This window comes from Oncorhynchus kisutch, linkage group LG18, assembly GCF_002021735.2.
Source record: "Oncorhynchus kisutch isolate 150728-3 linkage group LG18, Okis_V2, whole genome shotgun sequence".
NCBI classification, from domain to species: domain Eukaryota; kingdom Metazoa; phylum Chordata; class Actinopteri; order Salmoniformes; family Salmonidae; genus Oncorhynchus; species Oncorhynchus kisutch.
This window is the reverse complement of record NC_034191.2, coordinates 4,463,996-4,472,927: the sequence shown is the minus strand read 5'-3', so window position 1 is coordinate 4,472,927 and position 8,932 is coordinate 4,463,996.

Genomic DNA, 8,932 nt, shown 5'->3' with positions numbered 1-8,932 from the left:
GTATATAGCCTCTACTGTATATAGCCTCTCTACTGTATATACTGTATATAGCCTCACTACTGTATCTAGCCTCTACTGTATATACTGTATATAGCCTCTCTACTGTATAGAGCCTCTCTACTGTATATACTGTATATAGCCTCACTACTGTATCTAGCCTCTACTGTATAAAGTCTCTCTACTGTATATAGCCTCTCTACTGTATATAGCCTCTCTACTGTATATAGCCTCCCTACTGCATGTAGCCTCTACTGTTATAGCCCCTCTACTGTATATAGCCCCTCTACTGCATGTAGCCTCTCTACTGTTATAGCCCCTCTACTGTATATAGCCCCTCTACTGTATATAGCCTCTACTGTATATAGCCTCTCTACTGTATATAGCCTCTACTGTATCTAGCCTCTACTGTATATAGCCTCTACTGTATATAGCCTCTACTGTATATAGCCTCTACTGTATATAGCCTCTACTGAATATAGCCTCTACTGTATATAGCCTCCACTGTATATAGCCTCTACTGTATATACCTCGACTGTATATAGCCTCTCTACTGTATATAACCTCTCTACTGTATATAGCCTCTACTGTATATAGCCTCTCTACTGTATATAGCCTCTAAACTGTATATACTGTATATAGCCTCACTACTGTATCTAGCCTCTACTGTATATACTGTATATAGCCTCTCTACTGTATAGAGCCTCTCTACTGTATATACTGTATATAGCCTCACTACTGTATCTAGCCTCTACTGTATAAAGCCTCTCTACTGTATATAGCCTCTCTACTGTATATAGTCTCTCTACTGTATATAGCCTCCCTACTGTATATAGCCTCTCTACTGCATGTAGCCTCTCTACTGTTATAGCCCCTCTACTGTATATAGCCCCTCTACTGTATATAGCCTCTACTGTATATAGCCTCTCTACTGTATATAGCCTCTACTGTATATAGCCTCTACTGTATATAGCCTCTCTACTGTATATAACCTCTCTACTGTATATAGCCTCTACTGTATATAACCACTCTACTGTATATAGCCTCTCTACTGTTATAGCCTCTCTACTGTATATAGCCTCTCCACTGTTATAGCCTGCCTACTGTATATAGCCTCTCTACTGTATATAGCCTCTCTACTGTATATAACCTCTACTGTATATAGCCTCTCTACTGTATATAGCCTCTCTACTGTATATAGCCTCTACTGTTATAGCCTCCCTACTGTATATAGACTCTATTGTATATAGCCTCTACTGTTATAGCCCCTCTACTGTATATAGCCTCCCTACTGTATATAGCCTCTCTACTGTTATAGCCCCTCTACTGTATATAGCCCCTCTACTGTATATAGCCTCTACTGTATATAGCCTCTCTACTGTATATAGCCTCTACTGTATGTAGCCCCTCTACTGTATGTAGCCTCTACTGTATATAGCCTCTACTGTATATAGCCTCTACTGTATATAGCCTCTACTGAATATAGCCTCTACTGAATATAGCCTCTACTGTATATAGCCTCTCTACTGTATAAAGCCTCTCTACTGTATATAGCCTCTACTGTATATAGCCCCTCTACTGTATATAGCCTCTCTACTGTTTATAGCCTCCCTACTGTATATAGCCTCCCTACTGTATATAGCCTCTAGTGTATATAGCCTCTACTGTATTAAGCCTCTACTGTATATAGCCTCTACTGTTTATAGCCTCTACTGTATATAGCCTCTCTACTGTATATAGCCTCTACTGTATATAGCCTCTCTACTGTATATAGCCTCTCTACTGATATAGCCTCTACTGTTATAGCCTCTCTACTGTATATAGCCTCTACTGTTTATAGCCTCCCTACTGTATATAGCCTCCCTACTGTATATAGCCTCTAGTGTATATAGCCTCTACTGTATTAAGCCTCTACTGTATATAGCCTCTACTGTTTATAGCCTCTACTGTATATAGCCTCTCTACTGTATATAGCCTCTCTACTGATATAGCCTCTACTGTATATAGCCTCTCTACTGTATATAGCCCCTCTACTGTATATAGCCCCTCTACTGTATATAGCCTCTCTACTGTATATAGCCTCTTTACTGTATATACTGTATATAGCCTCACTACTGTATATAGCCTCCCTACTGTATATAGCCCCTCTACTGTATATAGCCTCTCTACTGTATATAGCCTCACTACTGTATATAGCCTCCCTACTGTATATAGCCCCTCTACTGTATATAGCCTCTCTACTGTATATAGCCCCTCTACTGTATTTAGCCTCTCTACTGTATATAGCCCCTCTACTGTATGTAGCCCCTCTACTGTATGTAGCCCCTCTACTGTATGTAGCCTCTACTGTATATAGCCTCAACTGTATATAGCCTCTACTGAATATAACCTCTACTGTATATAGCCTCTACTGTATATCGTCTCTACTGTATATAGCTTCTCTACTGTTTATAGCCTCTCTACTGTATGTAGCCTCTCTACTGTATATAGCCTCTACTGTATATAACCTCTCTACTGTTATAGCCTCTACTGTATATAGCCTCCCTACTGTATATAGCCTCTCTACTGTATATAGCCTCCCTACTGTATATAGCCTCTCTACTGCATGTAGCCTCTCTACTGTTATAGCCCCTCTACTGCATATAGCCCCTCTACTGTATATAGCCTCTACTGTATATAGCCTCTCTACTGTATATAGCCTCTACTGTATGTAGCCCCTCTACTGTATGTAGCCTCTACTGTATATAGCCTCTACTGTATATAGCCTCTACTAAATATAGCCTCTACTGAATATAGCCTCTACTGTATATAGCCTCTACTGAATATAGCCTCTACTGTATATAGCCTCTACTGTATATAGCCTCTACTGTATATAGCCTCTACTGTATATAGCCTCTACTGTATATAGTCTCTACTGTATATAGCCCCTCTACTGTATATAGCCTCTCTACTGTTTATAGCCTCCCTACTGTATATAGCCTCTACTGTATGTAGCCCCTCTACTGTATGTAGCCTCTACTGTATATAGCCTCTACTGTATATAGCCTCTACTAAATATAGCCTCTACTGAATATAGCCTCTACTGTATATAGCCTCTACTGAATATAGCCTCTACTGTATATAGCCTCTACTGTATATAGCCTCTACTGTATATAGCCTCTACTGTATATAGCCTGTCTACTGTATATAGCCTCTTTACTGTATATACTGTATATAGCCTCACTAATGTATATAGCCTGTCTACTGTATATAGCCTCTTTACTGTATATACTGTATATAGCCTCACTACTGTATATAGCCTCCCTACTGTATATAGCCCCTCTACTGTATATAGCCTCTCTACTGTATATAGCCTCACTACTGTATATAGCCTCACTACTGTATATAGCCCCTCTACTGTATATAGCCCCTCTACTGTATGTAGCCTCTCTACTGTATATAGCCCCTCTACTGTATGTAGCCTCTACTGTATATAGCCTCAACTGTATATAGCCTCAACTGAATATAACCTCTACTGTATATAGCCTCTACTGTATATCGTCTCTACTGTATATAGCCTCTCTACTGTTTATAGCCTCTCTACTGTATGTAGCCTCTCTACTGTATATAGCCTCTACTGTATATAACCTCTCTACTGTTATAGCCTCTACTGTATATAGCCTCCCTACTGTATATAGCCTCTCTACTGTATATAGCCCCTCTACTGTATATAGCCTCTACTGTATATAGCCTCTCTACTGTATATAACCTCTCTACTGTTATAGCCTCTACTGTATATAGCCTCCCTACTGTATATAGCCTCTCTACTGTATATAGCCTCTACTGTTATAGCCTCTCTACTGTATATAGCCTCTCTACTGTATATAGCCTCACTACTGTATATAGCCTCCCTACTGTATATAGCCCCTCTACTGTATATAGCCTCTCTACTGTATATAGCCCCTCTACTGTATGTAGCCCCTCTACTGTATATAGCCCCTCTACTGTATGTAGCCCCTCTACTGTATGTAGCCCCTCTACTGTATGTAGCCCCTCTACTGTATGTAGCCTCTACTGTATATAGCCTCAACTGTATATAGCCTCTACTGAATATAACCTCTACTGTATATAGCCTCTACTGTATATCGTCTCTACTGTATATAGCTTCTCTACTGTTTATAGCCTCTCTACTGTATGTAGCCTCTCTACTGTATATAGCCTCTACTGTATATAACCTCTCTACTGTTATAGCCTCTACTGTATATAGCCTCCCTACTGTATATAGCCTCTCTACTGTATATAGCCCCTCTACTGTATATAGCCTCTACTGTATATAGCCTCTCTACTGTATATAGCCTCTACTGTATGTAGCCCCTCTACTGTATGTAGCCTCTACTGTATATAGCCTCTACTGTATATAGCCTCTACTGAATATAGCCTCTACTGTATATAGCCTCTACTGAATATAGCCTCTACTGTATATAGCCTCTACTGTATATAGCCTCTACTGTATATAGCCTCTACTGTATATAGCCTCTCTACTGTATGTAGCCTCTCTACTGTATATAGCCTCTACTGTATATAGCCCCTCTACTGTATATAGCCTCTCTACTGTTTATAGCCTCCCTACTGTATATAGCCTCCCTACTGTATATAGCCTCTAGTGTATATAGCCTCTACTGTATTAAGCCTCTACTGTATATAGCCTCTCTACTGTATATAGCCTCTCTACTGATATAGCCTCTACTGTTATAGCCTCTCTACTGTATATACCCTCTACTGTTTATAGCCTCTCTACTGTATATAGGCTCTCTACTGTTTATAGCCTCCCTGCTGTATATAGCCTCCCTATTGTATATAGCCTCTAGTGTATATAGCCTCTACTGTATTAAGCCTCTACTGTTTATAGCCTCTACTGTATATAGCCTCTCTACTGTATATAGCCTCTCTACTGATATAGCCTCTACTGTATATAGCCTCTCTACTGTATGTAGCCTCTCTACTGTATATAGCCTCTACTGTATATAACCTCTCTACTGTTATAGCCTCTCTACTGTATATAGCCTCCCTACTGTATATAGCCTCTAGTGTATATAGTCTCTACCGTATTAAGCCTCTACTGTATATAGCCTCTACTGTTATAGCCTCACTACTGTATATAGCCTCTCTACTGTATGTAGCCTCTCTACTGTATATAGCCTCTACTGTATATAACCTCTCTACTGTTATAGCATCTCTACTGTATATAGCCTCCCTACTGTATATAGCCTCTAGTGTATATAGCCTCTACCGTATTAAGCCTCTACTGTATATAGCCTCTACTGTTATAGCCTCACTACTGTATATAGCCTCTCTACTGTATGTAGCCTCTCTACTGTATATAGCCTCTACTGTATATAACCTCTCTACTGTATATAGCCTCTCTACTGTATATAGCCTCTTTACTGTATATAGCCTCTCTACTGTATATACTGTATATAGCCTCTCTACTGTATATAGCCTCTCTACTGTATATACTGTATATAGCCCCTCTTACTGTATATAGCCTCTCTACTGTATATAGCCTCTCTACTGTATATACTGTATATAGCCTCTCTACTGTATATAGCCTCTCTACTGTATATAGCCTCTCTACTGTATATAGCCCCTCTACTGTATATAGCCCCTCTACTGTATATAGCCCCTCTACTGTATATAGCCTCTCTCCTGTATATAGCATCTCTACTGTATGTAGCCCCTCTACTGTATATAGCCCCTCTACTGTATATAGCCCCTCTACTGTATATAGCATCTCTACTGTATGTAGCCTCTCTACTGTATGTAGCCCCTCTACTGTATGTAGCCTCTACTGTATATAGCCTCTACTGTATATAGCCTCTACTGAATATAGCCTCTACTGTATATAGCCTCTACTGTATATAGCCTCTACTGTATATAGCCTCTACTGTATATAGCCTCTCTACTGTATGTAGCCTCTCTACTGTATATAGCCTCTACTGTATATAGCCCCTCTACTGTATATAGCCTCTCTGTTTATAGCCTCCCTACTGTATATAGCCTCCCTACTGTATATAGCCTCTAGTGTATATAGCCTCTACTGTATTAAGCCTCTACTGTATATAGCCTCTCTACTGTATATAGCCTCTCTACTGATATAGCCTCTACTGTTATAGCCTCTCTACTGTATATACCCTCTACTGTTTATAGCCTCTCTACTGTATATAGGCTCTCTACTGTTTATAGCCTCCCTACTGTATATAGCCTCCCTATTGTATATAGCCTCTAGTGTATATAGCCTCTACTGTATTAAGCCTCTACTGTATATAGCCTCTACTGTTTATAGCCTCTACTGTATATAGCCTCTCTACTGTATATAGCCTCTCTACTGATATAGCCTCTACTGTATATAGCCTCTCTACTGTATGTAGCCTCTCTACTGTATATAGCCTCTACTGTATATAACCTCTCTACTGTTATAGCCTCTCTACTGTATATAGCCTCCCTACTGTATATAGCCTCTAGTGTATATAGCCTCTACCGTATTAAGCCTCTACTGTATATAGCCTCTACTGTTATAGCCTCACTACTGTATATAGCCTCTCTACTGTATGTAGCCTCTCTACTGTATATAGCCTCTACTGTATATAACCTCTCTACTGTTATAGCATCTCTACTGTATATAGCCTCCCTACTGTATATAGCCTCTAGTGTATATAGCCTCTACCGTATTAAGCCTCTACTGTATATAGCCTCTACTGTTATAGCCTCACTACTGTATATAGCCTCTCTACTGTATGTAGCCTCTCTACTGTATATAGCCTCTACTGTATATAACCTCTCTACTGTATATAGCCTCTCTACTGTATATAGCCTCTTTACTGTATATAGCCTCTCTACTGTATATACTGTATATAGCCTCTCTACTGTATATAGCCTCTCTACTGTATATACTGTATATAGCCCCTCTTACTGTATATAGCCTCTCTACTGTATATAGCCTCTCTACTGTATATACTGTATATAGCCTCTCTACTGTATATAGCCTCTCTACTGTATATAGCCTCTCTACTGTATATAGCCTCTCTACTGTATATAGCCCCTCTACTGTATATAGCCCCTCTACTGTATATAGCCCCTCTACTGTATATAGCCTCTCTCCTGTATATAGCATCTCTACTGTATGTAGCCCCTCTACTGTATATAGCCCCTCTACTGTATATAGCCCCTCTACTGTATATAGCATCTCTACTGTATGTAGCCTCTCTACTGTATGTAGCCCCTCTACTGTATGTAGCCTCTACTGTATATAGCCTCTACTGTATATAGCCTCTACTGAATATAGCCTCTACTGAATATAGCCTCTACTGTATATAGCCTCTCTACTGTATATAGCCTCTCTACTGTATGTAGCCCCTCTACTGTATATAGCCTCTCTACTGTATATAGCCCCTCTACTGTATATAACCTCTCTACTGTATATAGCCTCTACTGTATATAGCCTCTACTGTATATAGCCTCTACTGTTTATAGCCTCTCTACTGTATATAGCATGTGTACTGTATATAGCCTCTCTACTGTATATAGCCTCTACTGTATATAGCCTCTCTACTGTATATAGCATCACTACTGTATATAGCCTCTCTACTGTATATAGCCTCACTACTGTATATAGCCTCTCTACTGTATATAGCATCACTACTGTATATAGCCTCTCTACTGTATATACTGTATATAGCCTCACTAGTGTATATAGCCTCTCTACTGTATATAGCATGTGTACTGTATATAGCCCCTCTACTGTATATAGCCTCACTAGTGTATATAGCCCCTCTACTGTATATAGCCCCTCTACTGTATATACTGTATTCAGCATTTCACTGTGAGGTCTACTACACCTGTTGTATTCAGCATTTCACTGTGAGGTCTACTACACCTGTTGTATTCAGCATTTCACTGTGAGGTCTACTACACCTGTTGTATTCAGCATTTCACTGTGAGGTCTACTACACCTGTTGTATTCAGCATTTCACTGTGAGGTCTACTACACCTGTTGTATTCAGCATTTCACTGTGAGGTCTACTACACCTGTTGTATTCGGCATTCACTGTGAGGTCTACTACACCTGTTGTATTCAGCATTTCACTGTGAGGTCTACTACACCTGTTGTATTCAGCATTTCACTGTGAGGTCTACTACACCTGTTGTATTCAGCATTTCACTGTGAGGTCTACTACACCTGTTGTATTCAGCATTTCACTGTGAGGTCTACTACACCTGTTGTATTCAGCATTTCACTGTGAGGTCTACTACACCTGTTGTATTCAGCATTTCACTGTGAGGTCTACTACACCTGTTGTATTCGGCATTTCACTGTGAGGTCTACTACACCTGTTGTATTCAGCATTTCACTGTGAGGTCTACTACACCTGTTGTATTCAGCATTTCACTGTAAGGTCTACTACACCTGTTGTATTCAGCATTTCACTGTAAGGTCTACTACACCTGTTGTATTCGGCATTTCACTGTGAGGTCTACTACACCTGTTGTATTCAGCATTTCACTGTGAGGTCTACTACACCTGTTGTATTCAGCATTTCACTGTGAGGTCTACTACACCTGTTGTATTCAGCATTTCACTGTAAGGTCTACTACACCTGTTGTATTCAGCATTTCACTGTAAGGTCTACTACACCTGTTGTATTCAGCATTTCACTGTAAGGTCTACCTACACCTGTTGTATTCGGCACACGTGACAAATAAACTTAAGATTTGATCTGCTTATTAGCCCCACCCCACAGAGGTTCCTTTGCCAACCAGAGGAGGATGTTACATGTTGTCTTGGCAACGGAACCACCTTAGGCAGGGCGAGGGCAATAAACAGACCAGATCGCAGCCCCACCTCACCATCGCTCAACCTGCTCCACTACAGCCCCCACCTCAAGTAGAGACACCCCCC